Consider the following 20,238-nt stretch of genomic DNA (forward strand, 5'->3'; position numbering starts at 1 on the left):
CGAGGCTCAGCATGGCACCTACGACACAATCACCAATGGAGTGCAGAGCAGAGAGTACAGCCAAGTGTTCCAGCACAAGTCCTTTGTGGTCACCATGCAATTTGGATGCCTCCTCAGCGTCACAGTACCCACAGAGGCCTTCGACCTGGTCAAAAGAGAGTTGGACATGGCCAGTACTTCCTGGGAGCTGAAAAGGACCACTGAAGTGCTCCGTTACTGCGCCGCTCAACCCACCCTGACGGACAGGATCGCACAAAGGACCTGCACAGTCGTGCAGAGAAATTGGACTCCGTGTTGATCATGGCAGAACTCATGTGCGGCATGGTCAACATACAGCCCGACTCCTTTGTCTGCGCACTGGAAAACGCTCGGAGGATCGTGGCAAGCGATAAGCCCGAAGTTGTGATCGTAAGTGACACTCTGTTCCGCGTCATCCCCCAGAGAAGCTGCAATGTCTGGCTTCAGATAGTCAGCGAGGACACCCGTATCACGCCCGAGTTTTCCGTGTACACAATGACCAACAAGAACAGTAGAGGCGGGGGAGGGTACGATTTTACCATGCAACAGGTCACACAGCAGGCTCTGGGTGACAAAGATCTACCCTTCACCAACGAGTCGTGCTTCCGGGACAGCCCGTTCGACATGAAAGTACACTACATTGGACTCGGAGGAGGCCCTACGGACAGGATCCCCATTGTGACCGTGGACTCGGTACAGATGGAGCTGGGTGGCCAGAGAAACACTTCCACAGAACACAAGGCCTTCTGTAACTCGGAGGGTTTCAAGTGGGAGTACTTCACTGTCGGTTGCACGGCGCTCGCTCTGCAACAAAAAAAACACCGTCGCACGCCTCTCCCCGCCACAGACTCTAGCGGCGTAACTACAAGCAGCTTGCCCAGCGATCACCCTGCACCTCGTACCTTCACCAGTATGACAGTGCAGTCGCCTCGGTCAGTCTCCGTAGCCTGCACCCCGTGGGTAACCCGGAGGAGCTGTTCACGAGTGAGCGCAGAGCGAGACTGCAACAACAGGTCAACACGTTGATGAGAGGCGACCTGAACGCCATCCCTGTAGCTACACTGGGTTGTCTTGCACGCAGTAGAGACTGGTACAGTAAGATAAACAACCCCGCGTCCGTACTGGAGTTTGACACGCGCAACATGGTGGTACCTATCCCTGATGACTATAATCCCGTACAAGTTGGACAATGGCTGGTCAGACCCAGAGTGGCTCTTTTCAACTCGTCGGCCATGAACAGCATCGATAACGAAATGGCTCAGATCGGCAGTGAGTTACTCACGCACTTTGGTGACACCCAGCAGGCTAAACTGGTGCAAGATAACTTGACGTTCCTCGACCGGGCGCTCCATCACGAACACGGCATAGGGTCAATGATCGAACTAAGATGGAAGATCCTAGCTGGAGAAGTGCCTCAAGAATTTGAAACAGAATGGACCAAGGGCAGGTCATTTTGGTCATGGATAGCCGACCCGATCTGCGCGGTGCACATACGCCACGTTCTCGTAGCAAAAGAGGGGGCCTCGAGCGGTACAATCACCTACCGCTCATCAATCACCGGCCTCATCGGGCTGTTCAAGGCCATCGTTGGATGTAAACTCAACTCTGTGATAGCCTCGATGCCTGCGTGTTACAATTTCGATGGACACGATGTTACAGACTATGGCTACCCGAGGGCCTTTAGTTTGGATGATGTGGACTATTGCAATCTCATGTACTGGATCATTCTACCAGCCCTCCGAGCTCGAGTGTACCGGATTGGCGCCTGTAGTGGAGATGAAAGTGCCCGCGTTCATATCCAATACAGACGGCAGGACCGCAATCTGACCAAGGAGCAACCTTCTCACGGTGATGCGTTTGAATGGCAACTGCGCTTTCTCCAAGGCAGCACTGCGCACCGGCGTAGACGTAAGTGACCTGTTTGAGCCTACTGCGTTGACACACGAGCGGCCTAGCGACACCGGATTCAGCGCAACATCCGTGGTCACCTATATGTGGCCGATCAGACTGCAAAAACTCACGGGTATCAGCAACGACCTAGCCAAGGTGTTACTGGGGATGCACTACAGCACCCTGTTGACCCCCAATGTCATACGAGAGCACTACGATACAAAGTACTACTCGGGTATGTCCTACCTGCTTTTCAGAGGCGTGCGTTTCACGGGATGTGGTGTCTCTCTCATTCGACAAAAGTCAGCTTTGTACACGCTGGGCACCGAGATCCTCTGTAAACCCACGTCTCACAATACGCACCAGGTGCACACCGTGAACCAATACTGCAAGTCTACTGTCATACCAGAGACCATAGAGTCCCCCGGGGTCCACATCCCCAACCTGTACATGAAAGACGTGCGAGGAGGAGACGTGCACATACACACTAATGGCCCCTTCGACATGGTGGTCGCGGACGCGTTCAGTGGTTTCTGCCCAGAGTCAGAGTGCTCGAGCGGTTACCGCAGACCTTACATCTTCACAACCGGTCGCTCCGAAAGACTCAACGGGTCCATTACCAAGGACCCCTGGATGCTAGTCGACGCGTACACTTGTATGCCAAGTCTACTCCATCCCTTCAGCTCCGTGCGCAGGGGTGTAAACAAGTACACCAACAGAGACCGCAACGAGGAAAGCAATCACAAGCTCTTCCGAGAGACACTTCACATTGCGGAGTTTGAAAAGGGAGTACTCGACCGCATTGGCGATCCCTTCAAGGATACCGTGGAGAGAGTGAACGGAGACAAGCGTACCACAGACATAATGCAGCCAAAGCTTGGAGTGGCCTACTGTGGTACCTATAGTATAGGGCTCACATCTGACAAGAAGCTCATGTGTGCCAGCGACTTGACCCAGGAGACCCTGCTCGAGAGGCTAGCGCCTAGAATCAACGGAACGGGTATATTTGCCTGCAACCCCATCCAGACAACCACTCGCCTGATCAACCCTATATTCAACAGGATATTCGCAAATACCAGGTACTCCCGGTACTTGAACCATTAACTTGCGATACCATGGGACGATTGACTAGAGTCAGAATCATTTCACTGTCCCAATGGGACAAAGGGTGCACGGTAGTGGCTTAGCACACACCATAGCCCTGGCACTGTATGCCTTGACCGACTTTGTGCTCTCGTGTGGTGTAAACTTTTTTACCTCGCTCTACATGCACCCCATGGAACAGGAGAACAAGCTAATCCTGAGCAGGAAAAGGGAGGACGCCAAGCTGGACATAGCAATAAATGACATTGCGAGATTCATAGCAAGTTTAGACGCTAACATAGCCCTGCTCAAAGAAACCATGACTACAACCATAGGGGAGGAGTACAAAAAGTTGAACAACGAGCTGCTCTCGAGCCAGAAGCAGAGAGACGACTTTTGTTGCTTACTGGGAGCACTCCGGGGAAGGCTTGATGCTCACAGGTTGATCGGTGCCGTGAAGACTCTCTCAGACAACGTGGGACTACAACTCAATGCATCAGCATATCTCAACAGGCAGGTGTTAACCCTGGCTGTGCAAAGGGACCTGGATGATGCGAGAGAACCTGTCACGAGAGTAACCGTGGAAGATGCTTACCGGGAATACAGTAGAACAAAACCCATGACTGGAACCACTGTTGTATAAAGACCTGTGTGTATAGAAATGTCAATGTGTGTTATGTGCTCTGAATGTTATGAATAAATAATCTCTCCTATACTAGATATGAGTGTATGTCGTGTGTATATCAACTACAATGTGTCCGAGTCGAGGTCCCACACTGTTTGCTGGGTTCATGGCACAATGTATGTTCATGAAACTCCCAGAAAAAGAATGTGTACACAACACGTTCAGCTGCGCCATTGACTTTGTTGATGAAACCAGTGACAGTTGTGGCAACTGCTTACACAATGAGATACAACAAGAAACAGCCCATAGGTTCGTCTCGTCAGGTAACGCCAGTCTAGCATTGGATAGTCAGCTTTGGCTAGTTTAGCCTTGGTTACATCTGCATGGGATACCAGCAGTCGGAGACACGTAGCGCGGTGTTCGATGCGCTGGCCGCCAGCTATCGTTCTACTAAAAGCCCAGGCTGCTGGTGACCAAAGCCTCCCTTGGATGCACACCCGTCCTCGGAGAGACAGCCGTTTTCGGGTATAAAGTCAATGGGCTAAGCTACGGTATTAAAGGCGAAGGTGCGTTCACAGTGGGAAAGAGGATAGCTAAATGCAAACCATGGACACCGTTCAAGTGCCTGTCCAACCTAATGTGACAGCTTGTATCCCCTTAAAGCGCAAGAGGAAACAACAACTGATCCCCAGGGAGACGTTAATAGATGAAATACAACGCTCTCCCCGTTCAAATAGGCTTGTCATGGGGTTTCCGAACTTGGACTTTGGTATGTTTTCGATGGATAAGGATGACATGAAGCGAGCCCTGATTGCCCAATTTCATCTACACACCAAACATGCTGCAAATGACAAGGGGATCGACAATAGAGATTACCAGACCCATCGACTGGCGGCCGTGAGCTGGTTCGAGTTGGTCCTCGGTGAGGATCATAACTCTGTCCTTATACCAGCTGTGAATATCATGGACAGATACGTGACCACTTACGCTCACCTCGGCGATGATACACGTCAGCTATTGAATAATATCTGTAACATCCGAGCAGCCTGCCTCTCGCTCTCAATCAAGATGTACGCTGTGAACATGACAATTGATGCGAAGGATTTGAACCGACACAACCGCGGTGTAAACAAGGCCTTGGTTGTAGACCCATCCGGCAACGCGGGCAAACCCAGGCTCACGTACATCCTGTCAGATGCAAGTGGGATACAAGAGGCTGAGAGGCAGATAATTGTAAAGTTGAAAGGGGCCGTGTTTCCAACGAACGCTCAAAATATGATCAGCTTACTGTGTGTGTATATGATCCTTGACTACAGAAAGCCTTCGACTTTGTTGACAACCGAGTACATCCTGAAGGACCGGGCCGCGTTCGTGGCTAGCAAGCTTTTGTCGAAGACTACGTTGGACGTTGCGTTCCTACGCTTAAAGAGGTGGCTGTGCATAGCTGTGTGCTCCATGCTCGGGGTGATTGTAGAGTGCGTGACAGAACCCAAAGAGGGGCTCCATGTGGAAGACAGTTTGATCGCACTCTTGGAAGAGCTGATGCCTGGCAAGTTCACACAAACGGAGCTAGGTGACCTCAAGATGTTATTAAGCCAGGGATGTGTGGTGTGCACCGGTTCCTTTGTCAGTCGTGCGGTGCAAGACTCTCTACGTAGGATATCGTCTATGTCATGCTCAGATTGTGGGAAAGCCAATGCTAAGGACACTGATCACAATGATGCCACCACGGACAGCGAAGGGTCACCGAATAAAGTGACTCGGTGTTTGGTTTAGCTATATGTGACTGTACCTGGGAATCACGTTGTATGTAACACTGTGTAAATAAAAACAAACTGTGATAGTCGAGCAAGTTGCAACGTCCTTTTGGATCCCGGTTGTTTCTCACAGCCGTGGAAGGACTGTCAGCCATAGTCGGATAGTCACCCGTTGGAAGGACTGTCAGTAACGCGGGCGAACCCAGGCTCAGGTACCTCCTGTCAGATGCAAAAAAACGCTCAAAATATGATCAGCCATAGTCGGATAGTCACCCGTGGAAGGACTGCCAGCCATAGTCGGATAGTCGCCCTTGGAAGGACTGCCAGTCATAGTCGGATAGTCACCCTTGGAAGGACTGTCAGCCATAGTTGGATAGTCACCCGTGGAAGGACTGTCAGCCATAGTCAGACAGGAATGCTTCTTGCTTATATTAACTGGGTTGACCTAAGGGCTATTGCGCAGTAACCACGGGTGACATTCATCTGTTAAGAGGTTTTGTCTCTCACACAGACTGAGCAGTACATTTATCTATCTAAACGCAAGGGTTTGAGCTATAACCATGTATATGCCAGGCAATAGTAGAGAAACATACAATGCAGAAGTGAAGATAATTCAGGGGATTCCTATGATTGTGTTTGTGTCTCAACCTGATCTGGACAGTGATTTGGAAACGGACGGTGATCTGAGCACAGCCGTGGAATGGTCGAGATACACCACTCCAAGAGGCTTTGGTGCGGCTTTGAAGACTGGACCCAAACGGGTGAACGGGCTTAACGGCGTGACGCGCATACCTGGTACGGAGATGTACCAGTGTAATGACTGTGACTACATATACGGCTTGTATACGGACAATGCCGAGCCAGATCGTGCGCACTTCCAGTACGGCGGAGGCCAATGTCTGTCTTTTAAGGCCATAAATGGGGGTCAGGAAAAGGAGCTTCTCATCATACAGGGGAAACTCCGGTTCATGAGGGGATATGTGGCATTCCCCCAGTTCGTGTTCTACTCAGAAGACGGCTGCATGACAATCGATGGGACCAGACACTGCGTTGTCTGCGCACATGAACCCGGAGAAAGACACCCTGGGCCCTATCTTGCACTCGGCGCAATTGCCTTTGTACACCGACGCATGTATCATTCCTATTTTGCACCCGACGCACAGCGGACTTTTCCCTCCACAGACGCACGTCGGTAAATTAGGGAATGTATTTGCGCTCCTGGGGGCGGTTCAGCGAAAAGAGGAGGCGTGTTCCGGCGCAAACGTTACTTTGTGCTATTCTGCAGTTTCAGAAAACAATTTCGCCATTGACCAGGAAAAACCTGGTCTAAAGTCAGTGCGCGCTAGTCTAAAGTCAGTAGCGCGTTATTCAGATGCTATTTTAGGGGCGCATGCTTGGCCATAATGTAGAGAGTGCACAACGCGCATACACTTCTCTCATCTACATGGATGCAGCAGTTAACCATTTTTGCAAACCATACATAATTACAAAGGAAAATATTACTGAAAATGCGCTTCAGGTGTTTGGATAGATCAGGAGGCATTTTACAGTACAGTCCTCAAAAAGTCGCAGCATTCTTTGAGGCTTGTTGTGTTTTACACAACATTTACCTGAATCATGGATGTGTTGATGACATAAATGAGGAAATATTAGAGGACTTAAGGAGACGTGATGTTGAACTACGGCGGGATCTGGTCCGGGAGTAATACGCGATGCGCTCCTGATGGAGCGGGTGGACGGAGATGGAGTGGGGGGAAGAGGAAGGGGCACAGCAGGAGCAGGTGGTGCGTTTGGAGGCCCACGCTCCATGGCTGCAGCAATCCTCTCCAGACTTGAGGAGATGCGCCCGAGGCCGCAGCAACATCGCCACTCGGCCAAGACGGGCATTTATTACTTTGTCGCATCTCGCATCGGCCGCTCGCGCCTGGCGCGCCAGGCAAATCGCCCCTCATAATAGCAATCCGCCATGGAACAAGCGCCCTGCTCTTAAAGGGAATGTGAGATGACGCTCTGATTGGTTTATTGCACGTTACGCCCAAACCACACCTAGCTACTTCAGACCAACCCATTTTAGATTTGCGTCGGGCGCAAGAGTCATTTATCCCGCCGGTATAATAGCAACAGCGCCCAAGATCCGCCCACAAAGCTACTTGCGTTTTGCGTTTCACACTTGCGTTTCAGATCGTTAAAATAGGGCCCCCTGACTCTAACTGTGGTAAAATGAAGCGCCTTCTCAAGATCAAGCTGATGTCTTTGAAACTGCATGAGAACATGGACACGGTTCGACTGTTCCCTACCGCGAGAAGTACCACTTGGGACATCATCGAATGCGACGGTATCTCAACGCGCTGCACCACGGATTTTAGTATACTGGGACCGCGCGCAAACATGCAATACATTCACGGTACGGTTGACTCACATCAATGTTTCCAGTGTGGGATCACAGTCAGTAACTTTGTGGAGAATGACACCTTACTGGGTGAACACATTCATCACAGCAACGGCAATTGTCCGTACATCGCACGTGAGTTCAAGAACCAAAAAGGCGAGCTGGATGCTATCATGGGCAAGGAGCGATACAGACGGGGACATATCGCAATCCCGGCTCTTGCCATACAGGCCCATTATGGGCATATAGGATCCCGCGGTGCACGCCGCTGTGTCGTCTGCAGCGCGATCGAGCGAACCCACCTGCCCGCCAATGGTCATTACTTGTACTGCGATGCCATGAAAGAGTCACTTCAGAAAAAGCTCAATAATATGTGCATGTTATAAACATACACCATCCAAGTGTAACAAATATATCTTAAAGCGCCCATATTATGCTCATTTTCAGGTTCATAACTGTATTTTAAGATTGTACCAGAATAGGTTTACATGGTTTAATTTTCAAAAAACACCATATTTTTGTTGTACTGCACAGCTCTCTCTCACTGCTGCAGATGCTCTTTTCACCTGGTTTCTGTTTTAGCTACAGAGTGAGACCTCTTTTCATCTTCTTCTTCTGTACTATCTTTGATTGCACTCGCACATGCTCAGTAGCTCAGATGTAGAGCATGTCAGCTAGCTAACTCTAGAGACAGTAAAAGAAAGCCTGTTTCTCCAACTTTGGTCAGTTACAAGGCAGGATTAGCTGGGAGACTTCTAAATGAGGGCACACATGTAAGTAGCTCTTTTGTAGATTATGGTGAACTTGTGTGTGTTGTAGCAGTGCTTTGCTATTGAGAACGACGTTAGCATGCTAATGCTAACGGTTAGCATGCTAAAGAGCTAACGGTTGTGGTTAGCCAGCTCATTTCGGACTGTGACGTCCGAGCCGATTTTGAACAGCTCACTAGGAGACTGAAAGCAGGACACATTCAGAAACCGTATCTCACTCAAAACAGCATGGATGGATTTTTTTCAAAGTTTGTATGTGTGTGGAAGCACCAGAGACACAAAAGAACACCCCAAATCCCAGAAAAAGTGATTTTTTCATAATATGGGCACTTTAACATTGTATGTATTACGGCCCTTGTTCCTGACTATTGTTCTGATGTCACGTACTGTTCAATAAAGTGTAACAAGTGTATCCTAACGTTGTATGTGTTACGGCTCGTTGTCCCTGACCATTGTTCTGATGTCACGTTCTGTTCAATAAAGTTCATTGTTTATTCACCTTCCGACTAGCTGCTCATTTCTGTGTGGCTTTTACACAAAGGGGTGTGATCTGTGGTGTTTACGTACTCTAGACCCCAGGGTGACTTGACCCATAATGTGTAAGTAACCATCACTCTTTAGGTGACGGTGCTAGGTTACACACATCCTTGGGTGAGACAATGGGCTAGCAGCTAGGCACGACTTGCACAATGGAGGCAAGCGGTTATGGTATTGAGGGTAAAAACAGTAATACGTACGTCGGCAACGCGGGCAAACCCAGGCTCAGGTACATCCTGTCAGATGCAAGTGGGATACAAGAGGCTGAGCGGCAGATCATTGTAAAGTTGAAAGGGGCCGTGTTTCCAACGAACGCTCAAAATATGATCAGTCATAGTCGGATAGTCACCCGTGGAAGGACTGTCAGCCATAGTTGGATAGTCACCCGTGGAAGGACTGTCAGCCATAGTCGGACAGGAATGCTTCTTGCTTATATTAACTGGGTTGACCTAAGGGCTATTGCACAGTAACCACAGGTGACATTCATCTGTTAAGAGGTTTTGTCTATCACACAGACTGAGCACGACATTTATCTATCTAAACACAAGGGTTTGTGCTATAACAATGCAAATGCCAGGCAATAGTAGAGACAGATCCGACGGAGAAGTAAAGATGATTCAGGGGATTCCTATGATTGTGTATGTGTCTCAACCTCAACTGGACAGTGATCTGGAAGAGGACAGTGATCTGGAAGAGGACAGTGATCTGATTTGTATTGAGGGTAAAAACAGAGCCGTGGCAGCTGAACCCAGTACCTCAATATCCCGAGACTCGCCGGACAATGAGACGAGGCAACTCATACATAGGTGCCTAGACGACTTCACGGGACTCGTGAAACCCACGTGGGACGAAAGCCAAGCTCTGTCTACGATGAAAAGAGTTATTGGAGAAATACAGATGCAAATATAATGGTGGGTATTGATGTATACAAATGACCGTTGTGACTGCTTATAGGGAGTTTAACATGTTTCTGATCTGGACCCTTAGGTCTGGTCAAACGCGCATTGGAGCATTGGACCAGAAATCATGACATGGGGTTTGTCAGCAAGATAGCTACGAACATTTTCAATGATGGGACCAGGAACTGGGGCTGCGTTGCCAGCTTGATAGCAAAATGATAGCCAAAATGTATGCTACGTGTTGCACTCTCAATTCCGTGCCCCTCTCGTCCTGCACGAGCACTGTAGCCAGTCGAGAGAACGTGTCCCCTAGAGCGCCGAGAGAATTGTTCATTGTGGTCACACACGCCTGGGCCTTCTCGTCGAGATCTCGGTTGAAGTCAGGGCAGTAGAGGACCGCGACGGCTTCCACGATCCTGGAGGTGAGCGGTCCCAGGGCCGCGATGTAGCTTTTCACATTGGGGCCCAGGGACTCATCTCTTTGCATGTAGTAGCCCGGTGCGGGCTGAGGGGACGAGGGCGGCTGGGATCCAAAAGAGAACAGCTCCAGGTCACACGGGATCTCAACGCGCCTCAAACCGTGGTTGACAGCGACTATCATCTTAAGCAACATGTCGCCGTGTGTGTCAACGCCACTTGAAATGGCAATCGGGTACCCTGTGCCTCCTTGAGGCCAACCGTTATGAGCATAGTCTCCCAACTCCATGCACGAAGTAGCAATCGCCTAGGTCGCCTATAGCAATCGCCGGCCCTGGGGACGGGCAGGAGACGTCCATGGAGATGATGCTGTGATCAGAAACACCCAGGCCCAGGAGTAGGAGCATCAACATGCTGTATGAGATTGAGACAGCCCAATACATTTAGAAATTCAGCTGCCAACGGAGAGGAGGAATTTTCAATGTGAATGTTCATGTCGCCAAGTATAATATTATTGGAGGATAAAGAGCAGAAAGAGGTGAAGAGGTCATGAATCTCTGCGATAAAGGATGGATGAGGTTTGGGCGGCCGGTAGATCAGTACTGCATTTATCTTGGAGGGGGGTTTTGATTTAAAAGCCAGATATTCAAAAGAGGACACATCAGGTAGAGACAGAGGAGAAAGCTTGAGAGCGTCGCGGCAAATTACCGCCAGGCCACCACCTCGACCAGTGCAGCGCGCCCTGTGCAGGTAACTAAATCCAGGGGGACAGGCTTCATTTAATGATGAAAAAACCTCAGCTTTGTGCCAGGTCTTAGTGAGGCACATCAGGTCAATATCTTTCTCAAGAATATGATCATGTATCAGACTAGATTTATTTGACAGAGACTGGATGTTAAAAAGTTCAGGTTTAACGTAAGATTTATGGTCAGTGGACCTCTGGATGGGGCAGAGCAGGCTGAGATCCACGCCTTCCATCGTACGCAGCGTGCCATAGTCTCGCGATGTTCCTGGTGATATTTCTTTCCATGATGGCAGCGCTCTGATGACGTATCCGCGATGCGACAGGAAGGGCAGCGGACCAAACGGGCGAGACGGGGCCGGCGTGGAGAGGCTGGATGTAAGTAATCTTTCTCAGCGATTTTCCAGCTTTAAGCTGCGTTAAGGTAGCGTGTCCATTCACTGGAGCAAGCATAGGTGATGGCTCCGGGAAAACAGGACAGATCCATCGGCTGCATACGAACCAGGCAGCGGGAGAAAGTCCGAGGCGCGATTCAGCCAAGGAAGAGGCTCACAAGTGAGCTTTAAGTCGGGCAATCATACCGGCACGTTTCCCACGTCTTCTAGAACGCTTTCTCAGGGGTGGTGGGCACAATAGCCATCGTCGGTGTTCAGATCGGTAGGATCCATTTGATCCGTTTGAGCGAGACTTTTGGTCCTGGTCCCTCCGAGGATAGACTGTAGGCATACGGCGCAGGTGATCAGGGATATCCGCCAGCACCGGTGTTAGTTGGTTGAATAGTGGGCGATCAGATGGCAGCAGGGTCTCTGACCAAGCCCTGAGGTCGAGGACGGTTTGGCGATCATATGCCAGCAGAGCGGATACATATCGGAAGGCAAAAAATAGTAAAAGCAAAACAGACTCAACAGCAAAGGAGCGAGGCGGACGACTTGCCAAGACGGGCGCCATATTTCTTCCTACAGTGAAGATATTTTTAACCTTGATATGTTTGTGTGGGAATTCAAATTAGAAAAAAAGCCTGATTGATAAAGACTGTATCGAACCTGGCATTCTGTACCTAAACAGTTATGTGTACCTTTACACCCCTAGTTGACATATACCCTCAGCTGAAGTCAGCCAGCCACCGCGAGGTGCCAGTCAGCCAGCCAGCCAGCCAGTCAGCTTCGCAGCCGGAAAACTGCAGGGCAGACCCTGGTCCCAGACGCACCCCGATTCCAGGCCGCCGCCAGCCAGGGCAACCCACCATATAGCTGACAGGCAAGAGGTCCAGGGTGGGGAGCCTCAGCACCTTTGAAAGATGTTTAGTTAGTACTATAGAAAAGAGTGACAGCCCCCCTCTAACCCCCCCTCTAACCCCCCCTCCACCAAGTGACCCTGATGACCTCTTTCTCCATAGCCTGTTGCCACAGCTTCAGTCTCTCTCTCCTGCCAGGAGAGAGGAAGGTAAGTTTGAAATCTATAGGCTGATCTCTGAGGCGAGGTGCAGGCAAAGGGAGGAGGAGCAGCAGCTGAGGCCATGAGTAGCCGTTTTGCTTTTGATAGTGTTGTCAGCTTTGTCTTCTTTCTTTTTTTATCTTAGCCGTGTTGTGTTGTGGCCTTGATCTCATCCCCACCTCTGCTTTGCCACATATTCCCGCGTTTCACCGCTGAGGATGTCCCCTTACCAGCTATCAGAATCAAGAAACACCACAGGCTGAGGTGCTGGTCTCTGTAGCAGGCGAAGCTCGCGTAGTGTGTCGAGAATTCCGTCTGTAATAAAGTGTACTGCATATTCTCCGATCTGTACCAATGTATCCCGGTGGTACACATGTGCGGTAGTTTGAATGCACATAATTGTAATAATGTAATTGTAATGTAGTAATAAAAAGCTATCACATAAAGCTTCATATCTTCATCATCTGTTCTGTCGCTAGGTTCTGTATAAGGGACCATTGACTAATTACCGTTTTGGTAGATCGTCAATGACAGTAGGGATGCAACACTTTGGCTATTAAAAAATATTCAGTAATAATTTGTTTTCATGATGATTGCATTACTTACCAATACGTACAATTCACTTATTATTTCTGGAAAATATGAAATAAAAATCTAAATCTCTCATTCTGATTGCTGTAGTAGGCTACTTCCCAGTCACTCACTGCTATTCACTACAGGTCACGGTTTCCTGAAAAGACGATGTATATGGAAGCAAGACTCAATTTTCTCAGAAAAATAGGACCTGGGCTGGCACGTGTTCATGTTAAAAAGTGTGTGCGTGCACAAGCACTACAGTCATGCACAAAGTGTCCTGGTTTTAGTTCTGGGGAAATCTGGTCACCCTAGTTTAGCAAAGATTCAAGATGGCTGACGCTCGTTTTGCTTCGGCAAGCTTCGGGTAAAGACTTCAGTCCATCCCCCTATGGGCGGGTTGAAAACATGCGGAAGTAGCTCCTATTACTGGCTGTAGTCCATTGCCTCTGGTCAAAAAATCTTCAGACGACGCAAAAATCATAATTTTTCCGTCATCGGAAGATTTTTTCCAGACCCACAATACAGAGATCTCTGGTTTCAGGGGGAATGAGGGAGGGAAGCACGGTCATTCAAAAGTACTACTGGGTTTTTACTGATACAAAGCTTAATGCTAAATCGGTGAAGTATCCCTTTAAGTATTTATGACAAGACTTATCATACGTATCCTTTCATTTCAATATAAATATAGCAAGACTACATTACATAATTAACTTTTTTTCTTTTCTCCCTGCAACTCCTACATTTATACCCAGCTACTCAACTTCCAACTTCCCTGTCCTGATTTATTAAAAACCAAAGGCATTTTTAAGAGCCAACCTCTTCCCATCTCTTACTTTAATCTGTATCTCTCTCTTAAAGGGGTGATAGAATGATTATAGAGGGTATTTTACACTGTTCCTTAAGGTCTCCTAATGGGGTATGTAACATTGGTTGGGCTGAAAATTGCCCGAATGCTATTTTATTAGGCCTTTAACTACCCTGTGAATATGGCTCTATTTGGAACAAGAGCTTTTCTGCCAAATATGGTATGCTCATGAATATTCAGAATGAGCTACGCGCTGATTGGTTTGAGCAAACTACATAGAAACACATGGGAGACTCGACGGCAGGTCTCATATTTCAGACACTGCAAAGTTATACATTGTTTATCGGGCTATTTTGTTATTAAATTCACTTCTGAGACTTTTTTTTTTAGCGAGAAATCAACTATATAAAGCTCAAATATGGGCCGTTTTACGAAAATTTATGGCCAATTGCAAATTTGGTAAAACTGTGTTCAGTGGCCGGTGTTCAGCGGCCGGTGCTGCTGCCTCACCGCTCGGCCTGCCTTCCTTCACAGACCCTGGCCTGCTATGAGGTACTTGAAGCTCCTTCACGGCTGGCAGCCCACAGCACTCCATACCCGCGCAAAGTCACTGTTTTTTGCGCTAATGGACAACCAAACGCTGCTGCCTTGACAGAGCTCCAGGGCCTGCAACTCCCCTCTTCCTGCTAGCTAAACGTCATGGCTCATCCAACTCATACTTACCTGGCAGGGGAGATACCATGATCAAGAAGGTGGTTCACCCAAGGCGAGGCTTAACCATTGCACCCAGGTTATGCTGACCCGTGCGAATTCCCCAAATGTGGGAATCTCGACTGCATAATTTGTGGTAGTGGGGGACTGCGTTCGCGCTCACCCCTGGTCATGACGTTGAAAAATAAAACAAGAGACTTTTGGTTTCAAACGGGCTGCAATGTGCAGATTTCCAACTTTGGAGCTGCTCGTACTGTACTTTTGAGGCCTTCCGGTTGCTTTAGCATTTTCTCCAGGAAATTGCAGCTTTGCTGTACGCTCTGAACATTTATGTAGAGTAATGCCAAGTGCCAGCGATTCGATGGCAGTGGGTGTGGCTTTTGGGTGGGACCAAATGAATTGCGTGTTCTCCGCCTCCAAGGTTGTTCTCTCTTTGTGCAAAAAATGTCCTCTGAACATTTTGCCAATGCTAGCATGGTTAGGTTTAAGGCTTTTGTGGAACAGGTTTGCTTTCTCACATGCAGAAACATCTTGCCAAGCTAAGATAATGCTAAAAGCACTGAACTCTGGGATTATGCATTGTAGAAACCGTCACACAGAGTTTTGTGTCTGGGAATGAAGCCCCTTTCTCTGGCTCATCCAACTCATACTTACCTGGCAGGGGAGATACCATGATCAAGAAGGTGGTTCACCCAAGGCGAGGCTTAACCATTGCACCCGGTTATGCTGACCTCGTGCGAAATTCCCCAAATGTGGGAATCTCGACTGCATAATTTGTGGTAGTGGGGACTCGTGTCACTCACCCCTGGTCATGACGTTGAAAAATAAAACAAGAGAGACTTTTGGTTTCAAACGGGCTGCTATGTGCAGATTTCCAACTTTGGAGCTGCTTTCGATTACTGTACTTTTGAGGCCTTCCGGTTGCTTTAGCATTTTCTCCAGGAAATTGCAGCTTTGCTGCATGCGCGTGAACATTTATGTAGAGTAATGCCAAGTGCCAGCGATTCGGATGGCAGTGGGTGTGGCTTTTTGGGTGGGACCAAATGAATTGCGTGTTCTCCGCTCCAAGGTTGTTCTCTCTTTGTGCAAAAAATGTCCTCTGAACATTTTGCCAATGCTAGCATGGTTAGGTTTAAGGCTTTTGTGGAACAGGTTTGCTTTCTCACATGCAGAAACATCTTGCCAAGCTAAGATAATGCTAAAAGCACTGAACTCTGGGATTATGCATTGTAGAAACCGTCACACAGAGTTTTGTGTCTGGGAATGAAGCCCCTTTCTCTGGCTCATCCAACTCATACTTACCTGGCAGGGGAGATACCATGATCAAGAAGGTGGTTCACCCAAGGCGAGGCTTAACCATTGCACCCCGGTTATGCTGACCCGTGCGAATTCCCCAAATGTGGGAATCTCGACTGCATAATTTGTGGTAGTGGGGGACTGCGTTCGCGCTCTCCCCTGGTCATGACGTTGAAAAATAAAACAAGAGACTTTTGGTTTCAAACGGGCTGCAATGTGCAGATTTCCAACTTTGGAGCTGCTCGTACTGTACTTTTTGAGGCCTTCCGGTTGCTTTAGCATTTTCTCCAGGAAATTGCAGCTTTGCTGTACGCTGTGAACATTTATGTAGAGTAATGCCAAGTGCCAGCGATTCGGATGGCAGTGGGTGTGGCTTTTTGGGTGGGACCAAATGAATTGCGTGTTCTCCGCTCCAAGGTTGTTCTCTCTTTGTGCAAAAAATGTCCTCTGAACATTTTGCCAATGCTAGCATGGTTAGGTTTAAGGCTTTTGTGGAACAGGTTTGCTTTCTCACATGCAGAAACATCTTGCCAAGCTAAGATAATGCTAAAAGCACTGAACTCTGGGATTATGCATTGTAGAAACCGTCACACAGAGTTTTGTGTCTGGGAATGAAGCCCCTTTCTCTGGCTCATCCAACTCATACTTACCTGGCAGGGGAGATACCATGATCAAGAAGGTGGTTCACCCAAGGCGAGGCTTAACCATTGCACCCGGTTATGCTGACCCGTGCGAATTCCCCAAATGTGGGAATCTCGACTGCATAATTTGTGGTAGTGGGGGACTGCGTTCGCGCTCTCCCCTGATCATGACGTTGAAGAATAAAACAAGAGATTTTCGGTTTCAAATGGGCTGCAATGTGCAGATTTCCAACTTTGGAGCTGCTCGTACTGTACTTTTTGAGGCCTTCCGGTTGCTTTAGCATTTTCTCCAGGAAATTGCAGCTTTGCTGTACGCTGTGAACATTTATGTAGAGTAATGCCAAGTGCCAGCGATTCGGATGGCAGTGGGTGTGGCTTTTTGGGGGCAACCAAAGAATTGCGTGTTCTCCGCTCCAAGGTTGTTCTCTCTTTGTGCAAAAAATGTCCTCTGAACATTTTGCCAATGCTAGCATGGTTAGGTTTAAGGCTTTTGTGGAACAGGTTTGCTTTCTCACATGCAGAAACATCTTGCCAAGCTAAGATAATGCTAAAAGCACTGAACTCTGGGATTATGCATTGTAGAAACCGTCACACAGAGTTTTGTGTCTGGGAATGAAGCCCCTTTCTCTGGCTCATCCAACTCATACTTACCTGGCAGGGGAGATACCATGATCAAGAAGGTGGTTCACCCAAGGCGAGGCTTAACCATTGCACCCCGGTTATGCTGACTGCGCGAATTCCCCAAATGTGGGAATCTCGACTGCATAATTTGTGGTAGTGGGGGACTGCGTTCGCGCTCTCCCCTGATCATGACGTTGAAGAATAAAACAAGAGACTTTCGGTTTCAAACGGGCTGCAATGTGCAGATTTCCAACTTTGGAGCTGCTCGTACTGTACTTTTTGAGGCCTTCCGGTTGCTTTAGCATTTTCTCCAGGAAATTGCAGCTTTGCTGTACGCTGTGAACATTTATGTAGAGTAATGCCAAGTGGCCGCGATCTCGGATGGCAGTGGGTGTGGCTTTTTGGGTGGGACCAAATGAATTGCGTGTTCTCCGCTCCAAGGTTGTTCTCTCTTTGTGCAAAAAATGTCCTCTGAACATTTTGCCAATGGTAGCATGGTTAGGTTTAAGGCTTTTGTGGAACAGGTTTGCTTTCTCACATGCAGAAACATCTTGCCAAGCTAAGATAATGCTAAAAGCACTGAACTCTGGGATTATGCATTGTAGAAACCGTCACACAGAGTTTTGTGTCTGGGAATGAAGCCCCTTTCTCTGGCTCATCCAACTCATACTTACCTGGCAGGGGAGATACCATGATCAAGAAGGTGGTTCACCCAAGGCGAGGCTTAACCATTGCACTCCGGTTATGCTGACCCGTGCGAATTCCCCAAATGTGGGAATCTCGACTGCATAATTTGTGGTAGTGGGGGACTGCGTTCGCGCTCACCCCTGGTCATGACGTTGAAAAATAAAACAAGAGACTTTTGGTTTCAAACGGGCTGCAATGTGCAGATTTCCAACTTTGGAGCTGCTCGTACTGTACTTTTTGAGGCCTTCCGGTTGCTTTAGCATTTTCTCCAGGAAATTGCAGCTTTGCTGTACGCTGTGAACATTTATGTAGAGTAATGCCAAGTGCCAGCGATTCGGATGGCAGTGGGTGTGGCTTTTTGGGTGGGACCAAATGAATTGCGTGTTCTCCGCTCCAAGGTTGTTCTCTCTTTGTGCAAAAAATGTCCTCTGAACATTTTGCCAATGCTAGCATGGTTAGGTTTAAGGCTTTTGTGGAACAGGTTTGCTTTCTCACATGCAGAAACATCTTGCCAAGCTAAGATAATGCTAAAAGCACTGAACTCTGGGATTATGCATTGTAGAAACCGTCACACAGAGTTTTGTGTCTGGGAATGAAGCCCCTTTCTCTGGCTCATCCAACTCATACTTACCTGGCAGGGGAGATACCATGATCAAGAAGGTGGTTCACCCAAGGCGAGGCTTAACCATTGCACCCGGTTATGCTGACCCGTGCGAATTCCCCAAATGTGGGAATCTCGACTGCATAATTTGTGGTAGTGGGGGACTGCGTTCGCGCTCACCCCTGGTCATGACGTTGAAAAATAAAACAAGAGACTTTTGGTTTCAAACGGGCTGCAATGTGCAGATTTCCAACTTTGGAGCTGCTCGTACTGTACTTTTTGAGGCCTTCCGGTTGCTTTAGCATTTTCTCCAGGAAATTGCAGCTTTGCTGTACGCTGTGAACATTTATGTAGAGTAATGCCAAGTGCCAGCGATTCGGATGGCAGTGGGTGTGGCTTTTTGGGTGGGACCAAATGAATTGCGTGTTCTCCGCTCCAAGGTTGTTCTCTCTTTGTGCAAAAAATGTCCTCTGAACATTTTGCCAATGCTAGCATGGTTAGGTTTAAGGCTTTTGTGGAACAGGTTTGCTTTCTCACATGCAGAAACATCTTGCCAAGCTAAGATAATGCTAAAAGCACTGAACTCTGGGATTATGCATTGTAGAAACCGTCACACAGAGTTTTGTGTCTGGGAATGAAGCCCCTTTCTCTGGCTCATCCAACTCATACTTACCTGGCAGGGGAGATACCATGATCAAGAAGGTGGTTCACCCAAGGCGAGGCTTAACCATTGCACCCCGGTTATGCTGACCCGTGCGAATTCCCCAAATGTGGGAATCTCGACTGCATAATTTGTGGTAGTGGGGACTCGCGTCAGCGCTCCCCCTGGTCATGACGTTGAAAAATAAAAACAAGAGACTTTTGGGTTTTCAAACGGGCTGCAATGTGCAGATTTCCAACTTTGGAGCTGCTCGTACTGTACTTTTGAGGCCTTCCGGTTGCTTTAGCATTTTCTCCAGGAAATTGCAGCTTTGGCTGTACGCTGTGAACATTTATGTAGAGTAATGCCAAGTGCCAGCGATCCGGATGGCAGTGGGTGTGGCTTTTGGGTGGGACCAAATGAATTGCGTTGTTCTCCCGCCCAAGGTTGTTCTCTCTTTGTGCAAAAAATGTCCTCTGAACATTTTGCCAATGCTAGCATGGTTAGGTTTAAGGCTTTTGTGGAACAGGTTTGCTTTCTCACATGCAGAAACATCTTGCCAAGCTAAGATAATGCTAAAAGCACTGAACTCTGGGATTATGCATTGTAGAAACCGTCACACAGAGTTTTGTGTCTGGGAATGAAGCCCCTTTCTCTGGCTCATCCAACTCATACTTACCTGGCAGGGGAGATACCATGATCAAGAAGGTGGTTCACCCAAGGCGAGGCTTAACCATTGCACCCGGTTATGCTGACCGTCGCGGAATTCCCCAAATGTGGGAATCTCGACTGCATAATTTGTGGTAGTGGGGGACTGCGTTCGCGCTCTCCCCTGATCATGACGTTGAAAAATAAAACAAGAGACTTTTGGTTTCAAACGGGCTGCAATGTGCAGATTTCCAACTTTGGAGCTGCTCGTACTGTACTTTTTGAGGCCTTCCGGTTGCTTTAGCATTTTCTCCAGGAAATTGCAGCTTTGCTGTACGCTGTGAACATTTATGTAGAGTAATGCCAAGTGCCAGCGATTCGGATGGCAGTGGGTGTGGCTTTTTGGGTGGGACCAAATGAATTGCGTGTTCTCCGCTCCAAGGTTGTTCTC

At 48.4% G+C, this 20,238-nt stretch overlaps 9 non-coding genes across 9 annotated transcripts; all 9 read left to right on the forward strand.

Moving 5' to 3' along the window:
* Nucleotides 1-14,657: 14,657 nt before the first annotated feature.
* LOC120550022 lies at nucleotides 14,658-14,821 on the forward strand. Its single transcript, XR_005637512.1, has one exon. It is a non-coding gene; the product is annotated as a U1 spliceosomal RNA (small nuclear RNA).
* Nucleotides 14,822-15,299: 478 nt separating this feature from the next.
* On the forward strand, nucleotides 15,300-15,461 carry LOC120550038. Its single transcript, XR_005637526.1, has one exon. It is a non-coding gene; the product is annotated as a U1 spliceosomal RNA (small nuclear RNA).
* Nucleotides 15,462-15,947: 486 nt separating this feature from the next.
* LOC120550018 lies at nucleotides 15,948-16,111 on the forward strand. Its single transcript, XR_005637509.1, has one exon. It is a non-coding gene; the product is annotated as a U1 spliceosomal RNA (small nuclear RNA).
* A 480-nt stretch (nucleotides 16,112-16,591) lies between these two features.
* Nucleotides 16,592-16,754, forward strand: LOC120550024. The gene has a single exon (XR_005637514.1). It is a non-coding gene; the product is annotated as a U1 spliceosomal RNA (small nuclear RNA).
* Nucleotides 16,755-17,233: 479 nt separating this feature from the next.
* On the forward strand, nucleotides 17,234-17,396 carry LOC120550029. The gene has a single exon (XR_005637519.1). It is a non-coding gene; the product is annotated as a U1 spliceosomal RNA (small nuclear RNA).
* A 481-nt stretch (nucleotides 17,397-17,877) lies between these two features.
* LOC120550017 lies at nucleotides 17,878-18,041 on the forward strand. Its single transcript, XR_005637508.1, has one exon. It is a non-coding gene; the product is annotated as a U1 spliceosomal RNA (small nuclear RNA).
* Nucleotides 18,042-18,521: 480 nt separating this feature from the next.
* Nucleotides 18,522-18,684, forward strand: LOC120550025. The gene has a single exon (XR_005637515.1). It is a non-coding gene; the product is annotated as a U1 spliceosomal RNA (small nuclear RNA).
* A 480-nt stretch (nucleotides 18,685-19,164) lies between these two features.
* LOC120550030 lies at nucleotides 19,165-19,328 on the forward strand. Its single transcript, XR_005637520.1, has one exon. It is a non-coding gene; the product is annotated as a U1 spliceosomal RNA (small nuclear RNA).
* Nucleotides 19,329-19,810: 482 nt separating this feature from the next.
* On the forward strand, nucleotides 19,811-19,974 carry LOC120550033. The gene has a single exon (XR_005637523.1). It is a non-coding gene; the product is annotated as a U1 spliceosomal RNA (small nuclear RNA).
* The last annotated feature ends 264 nt before the right edge of the window (nucleotides 19,975-20,238 follow it).

This window comes from Perca fluviatilis, chromosome 20, assembly GCF_010015445.1.
Source record: "Perca fluviatilis chromosome 20, GENO_Pfluv_1.0, whole genome shotgun sequence".
In the NCBI taxonomy this organism is placed as follows: domain Eukaryota; kingdom Metazoa; phylum Chordata; class Actinopteri; order Perciformes; family Percidae; genus Perca; species Perca fluviatilis.